The sequence below is a fragment of the Caretta caretta genome, chromosome 2 (assembly GCF_965140235.1).
Source record: "Caretta caretta isolate rCarCar2 chromosome 2, rCarCar1.hap1, whole genome shotgun sequence".
Lineage (NCBI taxonomy): Eukaryota > Metazoa > Chordata > Testudines > Cheloniidae > Caretta > Caretta caretta.
In genome coordinates, this window is record NC_134207.1 from 9,495,891 (window position 1) to 9,519,233 (window position 23,343).

The 23,343-nt window shown below is 45.9% G+C and overlaps 1 long non-coding RNA gene across 1 annotated transcript; it reads right to left on the reverse strand.

The window, feature by feature from the left end:
- Positions 1-1,803: 1,803 nt before the first annotated feature.
- LOC142070725 (uncharacterized) lies at positions 1,804-14,756 on the reverse strand. Its single transcript, XR_012666677.1, has 4 exons — positions 14,691-14,756; positions 4,088-4,171; positions 3,545-3,653; positions 1,804-2,182 (listed from the first exon to the last, which is right to left on the reverse strand). It is a non-coding gene; the product is annotated as an uncharacterized LOC142070725 (long non-coding RNA).
- Positions 14,757-23,343: the final 8,587 nt, after the last annotated feature.

Genomic DNA, 23,343 nt, shown 5'->3' on the forward strand with positions numbered 1-23,343 from the left:
TGCTCAAACCACTGAGCTATCCCTCCCCCATACTTAAACTTATGCTCAGATAAATTTGTTAGTCTCTGAAGTGCCACAAATACTGGGGGTTTTTTTTATGCAGTGTTAATTGCAGAATATTAGAGAGACAAGGTGAACGAATGGTCCTTTGAAATATGTGTTAACTACTTGTGCTAAATGATCTGTTCCACCTCCCATTTAGCTGCGCCAGGCTGAGTATGTTTCCCAGACCTAAAGAAGAGCAGGCACAATACTGCAACACTAGGGTCTGGAGTCCGTGGCCCTTGATGGGGTCCCATACACACTCACAGATTCCCAGGAAAAAACACGGGATTTCTTTGCTAAGGCTGCCAGAAACTTTTGTAGCCAGCGTTGCAAGGTGTTTACGTGCCAGCTGTGCTAAACAGTCACCTGTCCCTTCATGCTTCGACCACCATACCAGAGGACATGCTTCCATGCTGATGATACTCCTTAAAAAAAATAATGCGTTAATTAAATTTGTAAAAAGAAAAGGAGGACTTGTGGCACTTTAGAGACTAGCAAATTTATATTGAGTCTCTAAGGTGCCACAAGTCGTCCTTTTCTTTTTGTGGATGCAGACTAACACGGCTGCTACTCTGAAACCTGTCATTAAATTTGTGACTCCTTGGGGGAGAATTGTATGTCCCCTGCTCTGTTTTTACCCGCATTCTGACATATATTTCGTGTTATAGCAGTCTCGGATGATGATCCAGCACATGTTCGTTTTAAGAACACTTTCACTGCAGATTTGACAAAACGCAAAGAAGGTACCAACGTGAGATTTCTAAAAATAGCTACAGCACTCAACCCAAGGTTTAAGAATCTGAAGTGCCTCCCAAAATCTGAGAGGGACGAGGTGTGGAGCATGGTTTCAGAAGTCTTAAAAGAGCAGCACTCGGATGCAGAAACTACAGAACCCGAACCACCAAAAAAGAAAAATCAACCTTCTGCTGGTGGCATCTGACTCAGATGATGAAAATGAACATGTGTTGGTCTGAACTGCTTTGGATCATTACTGAACAGAACCCGTCATCAGCATGGATGTATGTCTTCTAGAATGGTGTTGAAATATGAAAAAAGAAAAGGAGTACTTGTGGCACCTTAGAGACTAACCAATTTATTTGAGCATAAGCTTTCGTGACAAAAGCTTATGCTCAAATAAATTGGTTAGTCTCTAAGGTGCCACAAGTCCTCCTTTTCTTTTTGCGAATACAGACTAACACGGCTGCTACTCTGAAACTTGAAATATGAAGGGACATATGAATCTTTAGAGCAATTGGCACGTAAATATCTCATGACGCCGGCTACAACAGTGCCATGCAAACACCTGTTCTCACTTTCAGGTGACATTGCAAACAAGAAGCGGGCAGCATTATCTCCTGCAAATTGTAACCAGACTTGTTTGTCTGAGTGATTGGCTGAACGAGAAATAGGACTGAGTGGACTTGTAGGCTCTAGAGTTTCACATTGTTTTGTTTTTGAATGCAGGCATTTTTTGTACATAATTCTACATTTGTAAGTTCAACTTTCATGATAAAGAGGTTGCACTACAGTACTGGTATTAAGTGAATTGAAAAATACTATTTCTTTTGTTTTTTACAGTGCAAATATTTGTAATAAAAAATAAATAGGAAGTGAGCACCGTAGTCTTTGTATTCTGTGTTGTAATTGAAATCAATATATTTGAAAATGTAGAAAACATCCAAAATATTTAAATAAATGGTATTCTATTATTGTTTAGCAGTGTGATTAATCGCCATTAATTTTATCAATCGCGCGATTAGTCATGATTAATTTTTTTAATCACTTGACAGCCCTCGTTTTTACTTGCGGGGCTGATGCTGCCTTTTTAAGGATGGAGTTAATTTCCATTTGCTTCTTTGGAGAGACCCAGGGTGAGCTCCAGTACACCCTTGAAAGGGTAAGTGCTGTCCTGCTTTTGGGGAGAATCCAAGTGTATGCTTCCTGCAAAACAAAGAGACTGAATCTCTGCTTTGAGCAAAACCCAACTCAGCCTTAACCATGAAGCCATGACCAGCACTTCCATAGTTACTTGTATTAAGTCGCATCCAGAGGCCCCAGCTGAAATCCAGGCCCCATTGTGCTAGGCGCTGTACTTGGACATAATAAGAGACAGTCCCGGTCCTGAAGCATTCACAGTCTAGACAAAGAGGAAGGACAGATTATCCACCATTTTACAGATGGCAAACTGAAGCATGGAGAAATTAAGGCCCAGCTCCTCAAAAGTATCTAGTCATCTAATGCCCATTGATTTCAATAGGAATTCGGAGCCTTCGAGTATCTGCGCCAAAGTGACTTGCAACAGGCAGCCCAGGAAATCTGTGCAGAGCTAGAAATTGAAGCCAAGTCTGCTGTGTCTCAGATTAGTCGTGTTAACCACTGGACCATCCTTCCTCCTAGAGCACCTCACTTCTAGGCTAGTTCCTTATCTGTACAACCATCCTGGTTCTCTGGGCTGGTTTTGTTCTAAGAGCACTGATTCCATTCCACGGTGAGGAGAGACAGACAACTCCTCCCCTCCACCTGTTGCTTAGGGAGTTCAGTCTAGTGGTTAGAGCAAAGGCGTGGCCATTAGGGTGCCTGAATTCTATTGCCAGCTCTTCCACTGTGACTCATGGTGTGACTGGCCTGAGTCCCTTACCCGCCACTTCTTCCCAGACCAAGTCTCCCTTTCCAATCTCTGTAATAACACTCACCACCTGCATGAGGCTGATGGGAGGGTTAATTCAGTAATGTGTGTGTGGTGCTCTGAAATCCCTAGCTGGAAAATGCCAGAGACGTGCGTAGGGTTGCCAACTTTCTAATTGCACAAACCTGAACACCCCTGCCCTGCCCCTTCCCCAAGGCCCTGCCTGCACTCACTCCATCCCTCCATCGCTTGCGCTCTCCCACCCTCACTCACTTTCACTGGGCTTGGGCAGGGGGTTGGGGTGCGGGAGGGGGTGAGGGCTCCAGCAAGGGGTGTGGGGTCTGGGGTAGGGCCAGAAAAGAGGGGTTCAGGGTGCGGGAGGGGGCTCCAGCCTGGGGTGGGGGGGTGGGCTCTGGCTGGGGGTGTGGCCTCTGGGGTGGGGCCAGGGATGAGGGGTTTGAGTGTGGGGGGGCTCAGGCCTGGGGTAGGGTGTTGGGGTGCAGGAGGGGGTTCGGGTGTGGGCTCTGGCCGGGCAGTGCTTACCTCAGGTGGTTCCCGGTCGGCGGCACAGCGGGCCTAAGGCTCGCTCCGTGCAGCTCCTGGAAGCAGATGGCATGTCCGGCTCCTCCTAGGTGGAGCGGCCAGGGGGCTCTGCCCACACCTGCAGGCACTGCCCCCGCAGCTCACTTTGGGTGCAGTTCCCGGCCAACGGGAGCGGCGCTGGAGAGGGCGGGGGTAGCACGCAAAGCTTCCCTGATTGCCCCTCCACCTAGGAGCCATAGGGACATGCCAGCCATTTCCAGGAGCTGTGCGGAGCCTTAGCCCCGCTGCGCCGCCGACCGGACTTTTAACGGCCTGGTCAGTGGTACTTACTAGAGTTAACAGGGTCTCTTTTCGACCGGGCGTTCCAGTCGAAAACCAGAGGCCTGGCAACCCTCCGTGTGCACTGTTTATTGTCGCTGTAGGAAACGTTGGAGCCGAGCTGAAAAACAAGGCAGAGGAGCGATCGAACTGCAGAGTTTGCAGGTGGCCAGGCTTGCTTACAATGGTTAGCTTTCAACACGTTCTGAGCTCTGGCCTGAGATGCTTCTCATAAACCACCTCCTGGGCAGTTTGATATGCCAGAGAAATTGGACTGGAGTTCAGGCCTGTCTGCATGTATTAAATATAATCAAAGTGAAGGCTCTCATATATTGCACGTAGGAGAGGGCTAGATTTGTCCTTTTTGGAATGGGATTGAATTAGATATACTGAAGATAGCTCAGACACAGGGCCAAATTCAGCCCTGGTTTAAATGGGTAGGGCTTCCACTGGAGTCAGCAGGAGCTGACCTGTTTAGGCCAGGCCCAAATTTGCCACACAGGATTGTATCCCCAATTGGTACAGTCCCATTGACTGGAACAGAGCAGCACTTACATACAACAGCTGAAGATCTGGCCCCTGTTTTTTTCTTTGACGCTGGTGAGAAGCCCATCGCGGACTGGGAGCCTCCCAATTCCTCTGCAAAATAGCAAGACTAATGTCTTTAACATCTGTTCCCCAGGCAGGCCCCTCTTTGGCAGAGGGGTGAATATTCTGCCACCTTCTGTATGGCTGCAGAAACACTTTCTGCTGCTGTTGTGACCTCCATCCCAGAACAAAGTCAAAAATGACAATAATAAAAGGAAAATCCTAGATTGTATCTGCAAAACCTGTGGTGAGATTAATGATAAGCAGCGAGAAAACAGGATTTGCAAGCTCTCCTGACTAATGCTAGACTTTTTTACACCACTTTTTGTATCTCATTTTTAGCTAACTGCTCTTTCCGTTTACATTTTAAATATTAAAAAAGATGCAGTCAGTGAAGGAGTTAACAGTTCACTACACCTCCTCCCGGGCATCTCAGTATTCAAAGGCTTTCAACAAGCTGAAGGGCATGAAAAATAATTACGTCGCATTAGAAGTGTGATTTGGTGGTTAAAGCACATGACCAGGTGCCTGGTGAATTGATTTCTGTTCCCAGCCCTGCCACCCACGTGCAGTGTAACCTTGTGTGAGTTACTTAATGCCTCTGAGCTGCGGGTTTCCCAGCTGCAAGATGGTAATAAGTAAGGCTACGTTTATGTCACAGAGGTCATGGAAGTCACAGAATCCGTGACCTCCAAAGACCTCTGTGACATTCTCCACTTCAGCCCCAGGGGCTGCGGGACTCCGGAGCTGGCAGCCAGTGGGGCCCTGGCATGGTTCCAGCGATAGGCAAAAGGCAGCCCCCTGCAAGGTTCCAGTGACAGGTGCCAGACTCCCGAGGGGGCCCGCCTTAGGGTTCCAGTGACGGGCGACAGCCTCGCGAGTGGGGAGCAATGGGGATGTCTCTAGCGAGCAGCTGGGGGTGTCCCGTTTTCTCTTTGCGAAATATGGTCACCCTGCAGCTCTCAGCCGCCGTGGGTTGAGGGGGGCCCCCCCCTGCAGCTTCCAACTACGATGCGCAGAGGGGGAGCCCCACAGCTCCCAGCCACCACGGTGGCAGGGGAAACCATAAGCCGCAGCAGCAAACGTCACAAACAAGTCACAGCTTCCGTGAATTTTTGTTTATTGCCCGTGACCTGTCCATGACTTTTACTAAAAATAATCATGACAAAATCTTAGCCTTAGTAATAAGAGCTGTTTCACAGAGGTGCAGTGAGGCTTCAGTGATTTATAAGCGTTAAGATCCTTAGATTAAATGTGTGAGTGTTGTAATGAGCTGGCTAGTGTGCATGTGCACCACTGCCCTCTACTGGATGGAGTCAGAATTGTTCAATTCTGTGTCATAGGCCCCCCAACTGCCAGTAGCTAAATGTGCTTCTCCTGTAGCTAAAAAGGTGTAGAAAGCTCTGCTTTTCATAGATACTAAGGTCAGAAGGGACCATTATGATCATCTAGTCCGACCTCCTGCACAACACAGGCCACAGAATCTCACCCACCCACTCCTGCGAAAAACTTCTCACCTATGTCTGAGCTACTGAAGTCCCCAAATCATGGTTTAAAGACTTCAAGGAGCAGAGAATCCTCCAGCAAGTGACCCATGCCCCATGCTACAGAGGAAGGCGAAAAACCTCCAGGGCCTCTTCCAATCTGCCCTGGAGGAAAATTCCTTCCCGACCCCAAATATGGTGATCAGCTGAACCCTGAGCATATGGGCAAGATTCACCAGCCAGATACCCAGGAAAGAATTTTCTGTAGTAACTCAGATCCCACCCCATCTAACAGTATTCTTGTCAGCAAGTTAAGGAAGTATGGGCTGGATGAATGCACTACAAGGTGGGTAGAAAGCTGGCTAGATTGTCGGGCTCAACGGGTAGTGATCAATGGCTCCATATCTAGTTGGCAGCCGGTATCAAGTGGAGTACCCCAAGGGTCGGTCCTGGGGCTGGTTTTGTTCAATATCTTCATAAATGATCTGGAGGATGGTGTGGATTGCACTCTCAGCAAATTTGCGGATGATACTAAACTGGGAGGAGTGGTAGATACGCTGGAGGGGAGGGATAGAATACAGAAAGACCTAGACAAATTGGAGGATTGGGCCAAAAGAAATCTGATGAGGTTCAATAAGGATAAGTGCAGGGTCCTGCACTTAGGACGGAAGAACCCAATGCACAGCTACAGACTAGGGACCGAATGGCTAGGCAGCAGTTCTGCGGAAAAGGACCTAGGGGTGACAGTGGACGAGAAGCTGGATATGAGTCAGCAGTGTGCCCTTGTTGCCAAGAAGGCCAATGGCATTTTGGGATGTATAAGTAGGGGCATAGCGAGCAGATCGAGGGACGTGATCGTTCCCCTCTATTCGACATTGGTGAGGCCTCATCTGGAGTACTGTGTCCAGTTTTGGGCCCCACACTTCAAGAAGGATGTGGATAAATTGGAGAGAGTCCAGCGAAGGGCAACAAAAATGATTAGGGGACTGGAACACATGAGTTATGAGGAGAGGCTGAGGGAGCTGGGATTGTTTAGTCTGCAGAAGAGAAGAATGAGGGGGGATTTGATAGCTGCTTTCAACTACCTGAAAGGGGGTTCCAAAGAGGATGGCTCTAGACTGTTCTCAATGGTAGCAGATGACAGAACGAGGAGTAATGGTCTCAAGTTGCAGTGGGGGAGGTTTAGATTGGATATTAGGAAAAACTTTTTCACTAAGAGGGTGGTGAAACACTGGAATGCGTTACCTAGGGAGGTGGTAGAATCTCCTTCCTTAGAGGTTTTTAAGGTCAGGCTTGACAAAGCCCTGGCTGGGATGATTTAACTGGGAATTGGGCCTGCTTTGAGCAGGGGGTTGGACTAGATGACCTTCTGGGGTCCCTTCCAACCCTGATATTCTATGATTCTATGATTCTAACATCCCATCACAGGCCATTGGGCCTATTTACCATGAATATTTAAAAGATCAATTAATTACCAAAATCATGTTATCCCATCATACCATCTCCTCCATAAACTTATCGAGTTTAATCTTAAAGCCAGATAGGTCTTTTGCCCCCAGTGCTTCCCTTGGAAGACTATTCCAAAACTTCACTCCTCTGATGGTTAGAAACCTTTGTCTAATTTCAAGTCTAAACTTCCCAATGACCAGTTTATATCCATTTGTTCTTGTGTCCACATTGGTACTGAGTTTAAATAATTCCTCTCCCTCTCTGGTATTTATCCCTCTGATATATTTATAGAGAGCAATCATATCTCCCCTCAGCCTTCTTTTAGTTAGGCTAACAAGCCAAGCTCCTCGAGTCTCCTTTCATAAGACAGGTTTGAATTCATCATTCTTAAACATGGGAGACCAGAACTGCACACAGTATTCCAGGTGAGGTCTCACCAGTGCCTTGTATAATGGTACTGAAACCTCCTTATCTCTACTGGAAATACCTCGCCTGATGCATCCCAAGACCGCATTAGCTTTTTTTCACGGCCATATCACATTGGCAGCTCATAGTCATCCTATGATCAACCAATACTCCAAGGTCCTTCTCCTCCTCCGTTACTTCTAATTGATGCGTCCCCAGCTTATAACAAATTCTTGTTATTAATCCCTAAATGCATAACCTTACACTTCTCACTATTAAATTTCATCCTATTACTATTACACCAGTTTACAAGGTCATCCAAATCTTCCTATATGATTTCCCTCTCTCTAAATTGGCAATACCTCCCAGCTTTGTATCATCCACAAACTTTATTAGCACACTCCCACTTTTTGTGCTGAGGTCAGTTATAAAAAGATTAAATAAGATTGGTCCCAAAACTGATCCCTGAGGAACTCCATTGGTAACCTCCCTCCAGCCTGACAGTTCACCTTTCAGTAGGACCCACTGTAGTCTCCCTGTTAACCAGTTCCTTATCCACCTTTCAATTTTCTTATTGATCCCCATCTTTTCCAATTTAACTAATAATTCCCCATGTGGCACCGTATCAAACGCCTTACTGAAATCTAGGTAAATTAGATCCACTGCATTTCCTTTGTCTAAAAAATCTGTTACTTTCTCAAAGAAGGAGATCAGGTTGGTTTGGCAGGATCTACCTTTTGTAAAACCATGTTGTATTTTGTCCCATTTACCATTGACCTCAATGTCCTTAACTACTTTCTCCTTCAAAATTTTTTCCAAGACCTTGCATACTACAGATGTCAAACTAACAGGCCTGTAGTTACCCGGATCACTTTTTTTCCCTTTCTTAAAAATAGGAACTATGTTAGCAATTCTCCAGTCATATGGTACAACCCCTGAGTTTACAGATTCATTAAAAATCTTGCTAATGGGCTTGCAATTTCATGTGCCAATTCCTTTAATATTCTTGGATGAAGATTATCTGGGCCCCCCGATTTAGTCCCATTAAGCTGTTCAAGTTTCGCTTCTACCTCAGATATGGTAATATCTACCTCCACATTCTCATTCCCATTTGTCATGCTACCATTATCCCTAAGATCCTCTTTAGTCTTATTAAAGACTGAGGCAAAGTATCTGTTTAGATATTGAGCCATGCCTAGATTATCCTTGACCTCCACTCCATGCTCAGTGTTTAGTGGTCCCACTTCTTCTTTCTTTGTTTTCTTCTTATTTATATGGCTATAGAACCTTTTACTATTGGTTTTAATTCCCTTTGCAAGGTCCAACTCTACTTGACTTTTAGCTTTTCTCACTTTATCCCTACATGTTCTGACCTCAATAAGGTAGCTTTCCTTGCTGATCCCTCCCATTTTCCACTCCCTGCATGCTTTCTGCTTTTTCTTAATCACCTCTCTGAGATGCTTGCTCATCCAGCTTGGTCTACAACTCCTGCCTATGAATTTTTTCCCCTTTCTTGGGATGCAGGCTTCTGATAGCTTCTGCAACTTTGATTTAAAGTAATCCCAGGCCTCCTCTATCTTTAGATCCATAAGTTCTTCAGTCCAATCCACTTCCCTAACTAATTTCCTTAATTTTTGAAAGTCAGCCCTTTTGAAATCAAAAACCCTAGTCGCAGATTTATTTTTGTTTATCCTTCCATTCAGTTTGAACTGAATTAGCTCATGATCACTCGAACCAAGGTTGTCCCCTACAACCATTTCTTCTATGAGGTCCTCACTACTCACCAAATCTAAAATGGCATCCCCTGTAGTCGGTTCAGCAACTACTTGATGAAGGAATCCATCAGCTATTGCATCTAGGAAAATCTGAGCCCTATTATTATTACTAGCACTCGTCCTCCAATCTATATCTGGGAAGTTAAAGTCTCCCATGATCACGCAGTTTCCATTAGTATTTACTTCATTAAAAACATTAACGAGGGCTCTATCCATATCCAAATTAGATCCCGGCGGTCTCTAGCACTCCCCAAGCACTATCCCAGGGGAGGCTCTAGTAGTTTTCTTCCCCAATGTGATTTTTGCCCAGACGGCCTCTGTCTTACCCATTCCATCGCTTCTTATTTCTTTACATTCTACCTCCTCACTGATATACAGTGCTACTCCACCACCTTTACCTTTATTTCTGTCTTTCCTAAACAGCACATACCATTCAATACCTGTAGTCCAGTCATGTCTACTATTCCACCATGTTTCTGTTATCCCTAGAATATCTGGTTTCACTTCCTGCACCAGTAGCTCTAGTTCCTCCATTTTGTTACCTAGGCTCCTTGCACTGGTGTACAAACATCTTAATTTTTGCTGTTTGGCCTCGCTCACATTCTGTACCCTATTATGCACGGTCATTCTACAGCCAGTATAATCTGTTAGACTGGTATCCACACTGTCCTTCCTCCTTATATACATTCTCCTACCCACGGCTGTATCCTTTCTTACTTTGTTTTCTTCCCTCTCAATGCTAAAATCTGGCGTGGAGATTACTTGGACATCTCCCAACCATCTCCCCCAAATTCCTAGTTTAAAGCTCTCTTAATCAGTTGTGCCAGCCTCCATCCTAAAAGTCTATTTCCTTCCCTACTCAGATGAAGTCCATCCCGAGAGAACTGTCCTCTGTCCATGAATGCCTCCCAGTGGCCATACATCCCAAAGTCCTCCTTATAGCACTACTGCCTAAGCCATCTGTTGATAGTCATAATCTTGTCACACCTTTGTTGCCCTTCTCTAGGAACAGGCAGAATCCCACTAAAGATCATCTGAGTCTCGATTTCCTTAAGCGTCTTCCCCAGCCTAGCATAGTCTCCCTTAATACTTTCCAGCGAGAATCTAGCCGTATCATTTGTTCCCACATGAAGGATAATTAGGGGATTCTTTCCTGCTCCCTTTAGGATCCTTTTCAACCTCAGGTCTACATCCCGTATCCTAACACCTGGAAGACAGCACACCCTTCTATTCTCTGGATCAGCTCTGGTTACAGGCCTGTCTATTCTTCTCAGTAAAGAGTCCCCGATCACATAGACCTGCCTTTTCCTGGTGACGATGCTATTCTCCAGTCTATCCCCTGTTCCCTCTGGCTGCAAGTTCTTTCCATTCCTATTCTCCCTTGTAATCCTCTTCAACCCATCCTGTATCCTCCTGGGGCTCATATTTGGTGTAGTCTCCATTGACGCTACTCCTAGAAGACTAGCCACTCTTCTCTTCTTCCTTGCCCTTCCACCTTCAGTGACTACCTGCTGAGCCCCTTCTTCATTTTCCAACTCTGAAAACCTGTTCTTGAGCTCTGTTTCTCCTTCACTAGCCCGTCTTTTCCTCTGCCTGGTTCTTTTAGTCACATGCTTCCACTGACCACTTTCCTTACCCAGTCTCCCCTCAGAATTCCCCAGTCCTGCTTCTATCTGCAAATTTGAGCTTTTCCCTTCAGATACCTCATGTCTTTGCTCCATAATCTGCTTGAACTCCTTCCTAAACTCAACCAGACTTTCCACCTGCATCTCCAAACCTTGGATCTTTTCCTCCATCAGCTCTATCAGATGGCATTTCATTCAGACAAAACTCTTACCAGGTACCCCCTCCAGGATCATGTACATACCGCAGCTTCCACACCCAGTCATCCTCATTGTGTCTTCCACGACATGGGTCACTCCCACTGCTGCCTCTGTATCTGTCACAGCCTTCCCACCTAAATCCTGTTAATCTGGGAAACACAAACCACACCAAAGCACCACCATCCACAGCAAAAACAAACCCCAAACAAGCACCACAAGACAAACTCCCCATTCAAACTCCCCTTTCAAACTCCCCTGTTTACAGCTCTGTTTGCTCGCTCCTATGCCACTACAGCTGTCTGTGCCACGGCCTGACTGGCTGGCTACCTTTATGGGACCCCTAGTTAGAAAAGCCCCGCCCCCTAATCAGGGCTCAGCTTCTCTCCCAGCACAAAGCCCCTACAAGCCTCTCCACATACAAATAATAAGAAGAGCTGAATTCTAACCCTGCTGCTTTCATGAGGTCCCAAGCAGCCATCGTCTGCCTTTTAAAAACACCTGTGAAATCCTTGGAACCCTGAGAGTGTAGAGGGGAGGCCATGGCAGGAAGAAATTGGGTCTCCTTCCATGCCAGGGTCCCAACTTTCCTGCCTCCCAACAGACGCAATCCCTCCCTCATAAGTGGGTCTAAAAAACCCTTCAACTGAGCCAGTCCCTGGTGACATAAGGCTGGGCATTAGTCCGTTGCCTAAGATCCTGAAAGGACTGAGTTATGAAAGGAGAGTAAAAGAATTAGTAGTAACATCTATTAGACTGTAGAATAGTCTCCAAGTGGAAGGCCCCAAAACTCAAGTCATTCAAAACTGCATTGGCTAAAGCTCCAGTGACTGGATTGCATGTAGGCCTAATGTCGATGAAATTCAAATTGGAACAAGTATGCAGTGTTGTGGTAGACATATTGGTCCAATGATATTAGAGAGACAAGGAGGGTGAGGTCAGCTCTTTTATTGGCCCAGCTTCAGAAGTGCAAATGTACAGAAGCTTGTCTCTCTCACCAACAGCGGTTATTATTGAACCAGCTTGTTGATGAGAGAGACAAGCTTTCGCGCTTACACAGAATCTTCTTCTGAAGTTGGTCCAATAAAAGATATGACCTCACCCACCTTGTCTCTCTCATATCGTTGGAACAACACGGCTACACCAACACTGTGTACTGTTCCAATTTGAATATGACCTCACCCACCTTGTCTCCCTAAACTGGCACAGTGTAGCCAGCTGAACCCTTCTGGGAAACATTCCAGCTCGCTGCAAGGGTAACTTCCTCCATGAGTTCACTAGATGGAGCTCACACAAAAGGTTGGAGAACTGTCACGGGGCTTCAGCAACCCTCAGTGTTACACTCAATCACTCTATCAGAGGGGTAGCCGTGTTAGTCTGTATCTGTAAAAGCAGCAAAGAGTCCTGTGGCACTTTATAGACTAACAGACATATTGGAGCATAAGCTTTTGTGGGTGAATACCCACTTCGTCAGATGCATGACTCAATCACTGTGACACCCATTCACTTAAACATGCTCTTTCCCCAAAGCGTTACCACTGAGCTTAACCAGCACAATTCAAGCATTAGTGCATCGGCAAGCCACAACGACTGCATTCTGAAAGGCGAATTAATCAATTTTGTGCACTCTCCTCATATTACAGTAAAGCCAACAGCTTGGGGCATGACATGTGTCTCTGCTGGTTTTATAAGACCCTTATGTCAGAGACTACATGGTTACGCACCGGTTATTGTTGTGGAGTACATTGGGAAATGAGTTCTGATGTAACTAAGACAATGGGCCAGATCCTCTGCCCAGCTTTGCCCCCTGAGTGTCACTCCAATAGCAGAAAGGGGAGGGAAAATACCCTGAAACTGCCAGCTGGATGCTGCAAAGCCAGCATTGCTGGCATTATTCCACACACTCCTGACCCCCTCCAAGCATAGGGGCCTGGAAGAACAGGAACAGGTCTGGCCAAGCTCTTTGCACACTGGCAATCTGGACCAGTACAATGACCTCTAGGAAACTGCTAGCAGTTGGCATCACATAGAACAACTCTGAAGCTGCACCAACTAGCTTCTGGGTGCCCCCAGCATTGGAGGGGAAACAAGGGAAGCATAGTGCCCTCTCTGCAACCCTCCTCACATCCTGCCTTGCGCATAGCTCAGCCAGAGCCACAAATCTGGCCCAATGTGTCCATCTGTCACGAGTACTGAAGAATTGTCTCCTAGATCCCAAAGTTAGCAGAGGCCAGTGGGCACCATAAAAGGTGGCGTACCATGCCCGTGCTGACCAGGTGTGCACAGGGGCAAGGATGCTGCTTTAGCTTGCTCCAGTACTTCCCACTCACCTGAACCTTTCTGATAAATGTGCATTGGGAAAATGGCCTGTGGGGAGGATGCCTACTCATCTAGATACTTAGGTGACATAGGCTCAGATCCTCAAAGGTATTTAGGTGCCTAACTCCCATAGAAGTTAGGCACCTAAATACCTTTAGGGTCTGGGCAATAGTCATCAGATGATCTAGCATCCTTTCTACAATTTCCATGCACTCCATCGCTTGCCTTGGAATACTGTTCCACAGACTAACCCATCATATTCTGCCTGACGCTCAACCTAGAGTTTGCCTTCGTAAATCTTGGCCAATTACCACTTGCTATGCTCCCTTGTTCAAGCTTAAATAGTTCCTCCCCAACCTTGATGTGTGTGCCCTCCAAATGCTGGCAGACTCTGACTATGTCCTCCCCTTGGTCAGATCTTAGCCAAGTTATGTAGAGTCAGCTCTTGGAACTTTTCCTCTGGAGTGTCAGCACTGTTGCTCTTCTCTGAACTCCATCCAGTTTGTCAGAATCTGGTTGGTAAACTCTAGAGATTGGGAGTTAGGAGACTGGGAGTCTGAAAGTAGGCTAGGCCATAACTGCCTACTGCAGGGCTCCTTGCACCTTCTTCTGAAGCATCTGGTGCTGGCCAATGGCAGAGACGGGCCACTGGACTAGATGGATGCTATTCTGATCCAGGCTGGCAATTCCTGTGTTCTTATTCCTGTACCCCAGCTGAGTACAATACTACCAACGTGCGTTCACCAGAGCAGAACAGACTGTTCCCTTTCTGTTCCATGCCGTGATGCCACCACATGGGCAGCTCTGCACTGCATAGGTCTCTCTTGGCTTTTCTTTTGCTGACGTACGGTAGCAATGAACAAGCATGTTTTATTTGTGCTGCTCCATATCATGTTTCCCTTTACTAGCAAACCTTAGAAAATGAGCATGCCTAATTTCCCCTCCCCCTCCTCACCCCCCAGTTCTCAGACAAAAAGTCCCCATTCCTCAGAGGTATTTAGGATCCTAACTTCCATTGAAAGCATCAGGAATCTGGGCCATGGCAAATCCCAAATGGATTTGGCCTCTTTGCAGATCATGTGCCACCTGGATTGATCTCTGGCAAAGTGTTTAATGTGAACTGGTTGTATTTTCAGTTTTTGTCTATCCCTGGCGATCTTGTCACACCCCCAAAGCTTCTGACACCCACATGATCGCCGGCTGTGTAGCAGTATTCCTTGGTGTACACCTTTTAGAATTAGTTGGTCTTCCAACACATGGAAGACATGTCAGCCGCAAAAGATACTACCAGATCAATAGCAAACAGATGCTCACTTACTTAGATATCAGCACTCGGATGGCCTTCAGTTCAGCAAGGGAACAATGTAGAGATCATTTGTCTTCAAATATTTCTGGTCTCTCTCTATCCCGGTTACACAAAGACCTTGCCTCCTCCCACTTCTTTGATTTGCTGCTAGGACCTGGGGCCTCTGTCTCCTGGGAGCCTTCTTTGGCATTCCTTTTCTAATCCTTTTGAACTCTAACAATTTGACAGGTCAGGCAAACCTAACAGGGTTTACCACCAGCTGGCTCACTCATCTTTAATTAGCACCTGAAAGAGCAAAAGGCCCTCACAGAGAGCCTCGTTGAGCCTGTGAAATATACAATCCAGCAAGCAGTTCAGCCAGAGAATTGACAGTAATCCTGTAACCTTCCCTCTAGTTCACATTCACATGTACTGGACACGTAGCCTGTCTGTGAATCTCGTAGAGCAAATTGCCACAAATCCTCCCCAGCAAGGAAGAGCTTTTGAAACTAGACTGTCCTGACTTTCTGCTGCCTCCCTCCAGACAGCAACAGCAGCCGGGTAACACGTTTCCAGACACAGAGATGTGAGCAAATGGTGCCATAGTGATTCATGCAAACCCGAAATGGGGCAAACCCACTGACCCTCTGACATAGCCAGCCTCTTTTGTAACCCAGTCTACAGGCGGGGTGGGATTTTCTGTCTTGGCGTGTCTGAAGTCTGTTTTGGTGCTGATCCATTTCAGAAGGACAAGTCGATTAGAAGTAAAAGTGTGTTCTGAGATAGCCTATAGTTTTCAACATGTTAACAGCATCTGGGCAACTCCAGAAGGCCCCGTGTTCCCTTAGAATTAAACCTGTTCAGACAGACTTAGTTCAGACCCCCATGGATGGTCTAGTGAACTAAGAATGACCTGGGGCACAGATTCTTCTGAATTCTAATCCTGGCTCTAACACCGACCCTCACGCCTTGGGACCTTGGGCAAACAAGCCCAGTGTGTGTCTATTTCCCTGTCTGTACAGGAGGGATAATATTTGCATACCTTGTTGGGGGGCTTAATTCATTCAGGGCTTGGAGATCCAGGGAGGGCAGGATTAATTGGTTAATGTCTGTGCGGTACGATCAAGGTGCTAAGTAGAGCTGGTCCTCAGCATGTCCATTATGGAAATTTAGACTCCTTCTAGGCATCCTTAATCTCACCTGCATTTACCAACATGTAACCTACTAACCCCTCTTGCACATCACCCTGCATTCGGCACACTATGCCTAAACAAGTGTAAATTGGTGGCAATCACGGTGGCCAAAAGGAGTGTAAGAAAAGCACCAGGATGCGGTCAGGGTGTGTTAAGGTAGGAAACAGATTAGCCTTAAACCCAGGGTTGTGAGTTCAATCCTTGAGGGGGCCATTTAGGGATCTGGGGCAAAAACTGGGGATTGGTCCTGCTTTGAGCAGGGGGTTTGACTAGATGACCTCCTGAGGTCCCTTCCAACCCTGATATTCTATGATTCTATGATTTCACCTTTGGAGAGCTTTTTCCCCTCTGCTCATGGCTGATTGAGAACAAACCGCAGTTCCACAGAGGGTGGGAAGGGCTATGAATAAACAATTCCTGCTCCATGCCGCAGAGGAAGGAGAGCCACCTGAAATATAGTGGCCAATGGCATGAGATCAGGGCACCCTCTAATGATTTGTCAGTCGCTACACAGCCTATCAGCTGCTAAAGGAGCTCTCCCTTTAGCACCAGGGGCAGAGACCTGTGTTTCTGCTGCTGAAGTTTCTGGGTTCAAACCCTGCATGACTACCATGTTACCTGTATATACGCGGCCACAGTTCGTTATATGGGCACGACTGCTACCAATATGCCCTGGGGAAAATCCCTTCCTGTCTCCAAACCTTGCAACCAGGTAATCTTTGTGCCTGCTACCTGGCTATATTAAGAAGCCGTACTTTTTTTTTCTCAAACCATTAAATGCTCTGGCTACAGCAATCCATAAACCATCTTGATAAAGCTTAATTTTATCAGCAAACAAAAACCACAGCTCTAATATGATGTCCCGTGACTGGGGGTGTTTCGTGTGTGAGCGCTAATTGGTTAACCTCCCGCTTGTTGTGTGAGTAGCAAATGGCTGTGATCACAACAAATAATGTATCCTGGCGGAAGCGACTAAGAAATAATTTGTTTTCTAGTTTTTCCTAATCCTTTTCAGCCAGATTAGCTATGGCAGAAAATGCAAGATGCTATTTCTTATTATGAAACTTTGCAGAAGGGCTGTGCTGATAAGTTATGAAACCTGTAAAAGCAACATGACACTAAGGTCCTTGTGCTTTATGGCCAGCAGGATGATTTGAATGCAGAATCAAAACCCACAAGGCCCGTTACGCTAAGTGACACTAGTCCCAATTACCCTCTTTAGAGGCATAACTCATCTAAACTGACACTTGAATTGGGCAAGTTTGAGATAATACTCCCTTAAAAGTGACACTAGGCAAATGTATAAGATGGGTGGAATGTACAGCAGAAGGATGGCCTCAAGGTTACGGCACATGGGTGGTTCTGTTTATTCACAGCCCTGTTGCAAACATCCTCCAGGGTTTTGGCCCAGGGGGCTCTCCGCTCTGTTTGTCAGTGTCTCCCTCTGTAAAACGGGGGTGGTAGTACCTTCCTCCCCAGGATCTTAATGCTTTTCTAAAACGCCTTGGAGTCTTTGGATAAAAGGCACTAGAGAAATGCCACTTTCTAATCACTAACCAATGCACAATGTCCCTCTGGAATTACAGGCACGTGTTTTTTTGAATTTCCTCTCCCTCCCATGGGATAACTCCACCATCCGCACTGTCTCACAAGGTTGCATGATGCTGACATGGTTCTCTGTCTCCTTCCCCTCCCACACTCGTCCCGTCATCTGTTCCTGCCACTTCTTTCTCTACAGCAACTTCCAAATCCATCCCAGCTGCTAACCCTGGGGCTGTGCCCTAGACATCTCTGATTTTACTTGTGACTATATAATACATATATTGTGGTAGCTCTGATAAGCCTCAACCAAGTCAGGTCTCATTGTCCTAGATGCTGTACAAACACATAGCAAACGACAGTCCCCTGCCTCAAAGAGGATACAGTTTAAAAGACAAGACATAGCAGACGGATGAAACAAATAGGCAGAGTCAGAGGGGATGACAGGGTAACAGAAATAACAGGATGTTCTAGCACACACTGGCTGTGTGTACAGTTTTTAGCCAATCTGTAGCAGCAATCACAGCTCACCACCTGCCTAGCCACTTTCAGGGGGCCATTATTCACCAAAAGAGGAGAATTTTAAGGACAGACCTGAAGAAAGGTAATTAACTAGTATAAACTTCTTCTCTAGACTCACCCACTCACTCATCACTCCCCTCAAGTCACTAAAACATGCTGCAGCTAAAATCTTCCCAGCCCATAACTCTGAGCATTAGGGACTCAATTTGGACAGGATACCTGTTCCAAAAATACTAAGCACAAATTTCTCCATACAAGCCAAGCAGAGGCCTCTGGGTTGTCAAAATAAAGACATTCAGAACCTTTCTTAAACTTCTCCACCTCGCCAACCTCAGTGTCATCGTGTTGGAATGTATCTATATGTATCATAATTACTGGGACTCTACCATGTACACGAGAATAAGACATCTGGTGTATATTGGGTGAGCAACCACTACATCACTCTTCTGGGATCTCCCTACTTCAGGAGGTTATCTTAATGGCAGCCAGTCCTCATTTGTTCAGCTAACCTCGTTGGCATTGTATCTAGATGCTTTCTGGTGCAATTACTTAGCTATATTACTATGGGATTAAGTCGACCTAAGTTACGCAACTCCAGCTATGTGAATAATGTAGCTGGAGTCAACGTAGCTTAGGTCACCTTATTGCAGTGTCTACAACACGCTGGGTCAACGAGAGAAACTCTCCTGTCGACTTACCTTATGCTTCTCGTTCCGGTGGAGTACCAGAGTTGGAGGGAAAGCGATCTGTGGTCAATTTAGCAGGTCTTCACAAGACCTGCTAAAGCAACCCCCGGTGGATGGATCGATTGCCACAGCATCGATCCACGGTAAATGTAGACATGCCCTTGGATCGGTGCATGCTAGCAATTTATTAGCCAAGCTTTCCATGTGTAAAACTGGAATGATAATACCTAGATGAAGTTTAATCAACTTGTATTTGTAAAGCAATCTGATGTCCTCAAATGAAAGGTGCTATATCCCATTTACCCTGTAAGCTCTCTCAGGCAGCGCCTCAGCTAGGGTAAATTGGCTTCGTTCCACCAATGTCAATGAAGCTATGAGTGATTTAAAGCCAACAAGATCTGGCCCTTTTGGGTCTTGTACATATTGTCAGAGCTTAACAAAAGATATCCTGTAATAATAATATCTAACTGCATGAGGCTGTTATCCTATCTGCATGGTTGTGCAGCATATTCATGTATTTCACTAATGACACAATAACAATATGATTTTCTTTGTGCTTTTTACCCATAAAATACATTTTGAAGACCCCTCCCATCCAAAAACAAATGTGGTAGGATTAAACCGTTAGTCCCACAAATTATACTGAGGTCAACAGAGACAGCAAACAAAGTGTTCGTTTCGCCTGATGTTTCATTTGAAAAGGAGTAACATGAAAGACTCTGTTGTGACAACTCACCGTCCCTAGCAGACGACCTGTCTCCAAGTCTCCCCAATTACATCCTTGGAGCTATATTCACATCCTGCACCTATCAATGGTTAGGTCAATAGGAACAAAAACAATGAGGAGCAACTGAGAACTTCCTTCTTGTTGCACATGCTACAAACCACACTTGGTGTGCCGCAGTGACCAAAAATAACATCCCGATTGCCCAGAAAGGCATGGAAAATATTGCACTGCATTTCAAACAGGCTCTGGATTATGGGTGACTTCTTTCCTTAGGTTTAAGGGGGTATTCCTTCCCAAACAGTACTGCTCTACCAGGAATAGCCTACCAATTCATTCCTCTTTTGCACCCTACAAAAATAACATTTCTGTAGCCTCTGATCCCTTCCCTAGGAGGTCAAGAGATATGTCTCCCCAATGGATTAATTTCTGCTTTAACTTGATAACTCTCCCATCCCTTTCTTTTCACCATCCTCAGATTAAGTTTCTTATTACATAAACTCCAGCTAATACTGGTTAAACTGAATAAACTCTAGCTAATCCTCAGTGGATGCCCTTAAAGGTGAACTGCAAAGTTGTTTGTGCCCTCTGTTGCTCCTTTAAGATAAATATAGGCGACCTCATAAAGCCTAAGGGGTTGTTTCTTGCTTACTTTTACATTAGTGGAATGAGAAGATGTTACAAGAGTTTTAGCTCTTACAAGATTGTACCATGTGGCACAAATGCTCATCAACTCAATCTCTAGAAGGCGCTCAGTTGCCACAATGATGCGTCCTGACATCCTTCTGAGGACTTTGGCAAGTGGAAAATTCGATTTGCCCCCACTGCCCCTGCTGTCACTACATTGAGGACATCAGTCTCCAGGACAGTTGATCTGGCACATTTCAAAAATGCTACAAATTCCATTTAAAATTCTTCAAAGCTGTTGAAGGCTTGAGGGTTGGGGAAGCCTTGGACTGAGGCAACACAGTGTGTTTGCTGCAGAAGAGTACATTACCATGACTCAGGTACCCACAGGGAACTGCTGCATGGAGGAAGAAGGTTCCAGATTTGTATCATCGCCGACCTGAGTCAAACTAGGGCAGCGTGTCTAACACGATTATACAGCCACATAATTGCAGATTATTTTTAAATTCCTACACAATTGTGTTCCAGAATCTCAGCTTTCACCTAACTAAAGACAAAACCCTCGAGCCCTCCTGGCTGAGAAGAAACCCTCAAAATGTGAATCAAATGTACCCCGGTGTGGCAATGTCTGCCTGAGCTCCAGACAGCCTGAAACAATTCTGCTGAGAGGTGTGAACTGCTTCATTCATCTCAATGGGATGTTAACATTGTAGTCTTGATGAGAATTTAACTGTCACATTACTATTTCCCAGCAGATCTGTTTAGCAGAAACATTAAACTAGTGGTCTTTAAGCACAGACATCAGTGCAGTCATTTATATGCGATTCAAATTTTGAGAGTTTTCTTTACAGCCATGAGAGCTAGAGATTTTCATTTTTTAAACCAAAGCTGAGATCCTCATTGTCTGGATGCAGTCGCAGATATCGGAGTGAAGTGAAGCATGTCAGCTGGTTGCCTTCAAGGGTGATGGGTGTGGGGATTGAGGAAGTCAAAATTCTTCTCCCCAAAAATGTATAATCTGACCCTGTCCAAAAGGGGGCAATGTATCCCCTGCCTCAGCAGCCCCCAGGATACTAAAAAATAAACTCACCTTCCACATGTTCTTCAATGCAAAAGCCACAACGCTTCCCCTACCCAGCTGCTATAATTGCCAACTTTCCCTGGACAGTTCCTCCAATGGCAGCGACTCCTTGTCAGCAGACTCATCTGTGGCACATTTAAAATTGGGGACAGTGGGAAAATGAACTGATTTTAATATTGAAAATAAGTCAGTTACACTTTCCTGATTGGTCTGGGGGAGAAGGTGGAATGGATACCTCAGTACACCATTGTGAGGTCTCGGCTGCCTAATTAATGTCTAAATTGCTGTGCAGAATATGGGACCTGAGTCACGAGCACTATTTACAGGGGCAGGCAGACATTCTCAGTGCATTTATATGGTCTGATTTTAAAGGTGCTGAGCACCACTAGTTCCCATTGCCTGCTATGGCAACTGTGGGCATTCAGCAGTTCTGTGAATTCATGAGGCAGATTTATTCTTGCATCAAGTCTATGAAATGGGGGAGACAAGGCGATTCCATATACCTAACACCACCAGCGAGAAGGGCTTCTTCTTGCAGTCTGCCAAGGGGAAAATAGCAGCAGAGACGTGTCTTTCATTCTCCAGCTTGTTCCTTTGCTCCCTTACCTGAAGAAAGTGGGGGCATTAACAGGCAGGACTAGCTTCAGCTAGGGGCAGCTGCTGAATGACTGAACCCCACAGCAGCCCACACTTGCACTTTGAGTTCACTTCCTTGCTTCCCAGCCATGGGCAGGGGGAGGCAAGGGGAACCTTCTGACACCCAGCATGGAGGACTGGGATTCCCCCGGTTAGTGACAGCTGAGGAAGCTGACTGCTCCCGGAAAATGGAAGGTGAGGAGGGAGACGTACATGTCCCCTTCCATCTGCCCCCAACCTACCCAGTCCCACACCGCAATCACCTATTCTTCGGGAGACTCCCACTGAGTCCCCAGCTCCAGCAGATCCCCCCCCCAGCTTCTCAAAAGACACCGTTCCATAGGGGACAGAGAGCATAAGTATCAGGTGGGAAAGGTGAGGAGCCCATCTGGGCCTTTGCAGGTCCCAATGCAGCAGCCACTCCACACCTTCCACCTCGCCAACCTGACCACCCTCAAGATGGGTAAGGCCCACACACAGGCCCCCTCTGAGGGAACAGGGGCCTGCATAGCACCTGGAAATGGGCCCTATGATAATCATAGAAATATAGGTCTGGAAGGGACCTTGAGAGGGCATCCAGTCCAGCCCCCTGTGCTGAGGCAGGACCAACTAAACCTAGACCATCCCTGACAGGTATTTATCGAACCTGTTCTTATAAACCTCCCATGATGGGGATTCCACAACCTCCCCTGGAAGCCACTTCCAGAGCTGAACTATCTTCATAGTTAGAAAGATTTTGCTACTATCTAACCTAAATCTCCCTTGCTGCTGATTAACCCATTACTTCTTGTCCTACCTTCAGTGGGACAATTGATCACCACCCTCTTGCCTTTAACTTGTTTGAAGACTATCAGATTCCCCCCCCCCCCCCCCGTAGTCTTCTTTTCTCAGGACTAAACATGCACTGTTTTTTTAACCTTTCCTCATAGGTCAGGTTTTCTAAACCTTTTATCATTTTTGTTGCTCTCATTTGGAATCTCCAAGTTGTCCACATCTTTCTTCAAGTGTGGCACCCAGAATTGGACCCAGTACTCCAGCTGAGGCTTCACCAGTGCCAAGTAGAGCGGGACAACTACTGCCCTGTCTTATATATGGCATCCGGTGAATACACTTCAGATGATATTAGCCTTTTTTGCAACTGCATCACATTGTTGGCTCATATTCGATTTGTGATCCAATATAACCCCCCGATCCTTTTCAGCACTACTACCGTCTAGCCAGTTATTCCCTGTTTGGTACGTGTGCTTTGATTTTTTCCTTCCTATGTGAAGTATTTTCCACTTGTCTTTATTAAATTTCATCTTGCTGATTTCAGACCAATTCTCAAACTTGTAAAGGCCAATTTAAATTCTAATCCTGTCCTTCAAAGTGCTTGCAACCCTCCCAGGTTGATGTCATCTGCACATTTTGTAAGCATGCTTTCCGCTCCATTATCCAAGTCATTAATGAAAATATCAAATAGTCTCAGACTCAGGACTGACCCCTATATGACCCCACTAAATACACCCTCCCAGTTTCATAGCAAACTATTGACTAATCTTTGCGTACAGTCTTTCAACCAGCTTTGCTCCCACCTTATAGTAATTTCGTCCAGACCACATTTCCCTAGTTTGCTTATGAGAATGTCACGTGAGACTGTGTCAAAAGCCTTTCTAAAAAAAAGATCGACCACATCTAC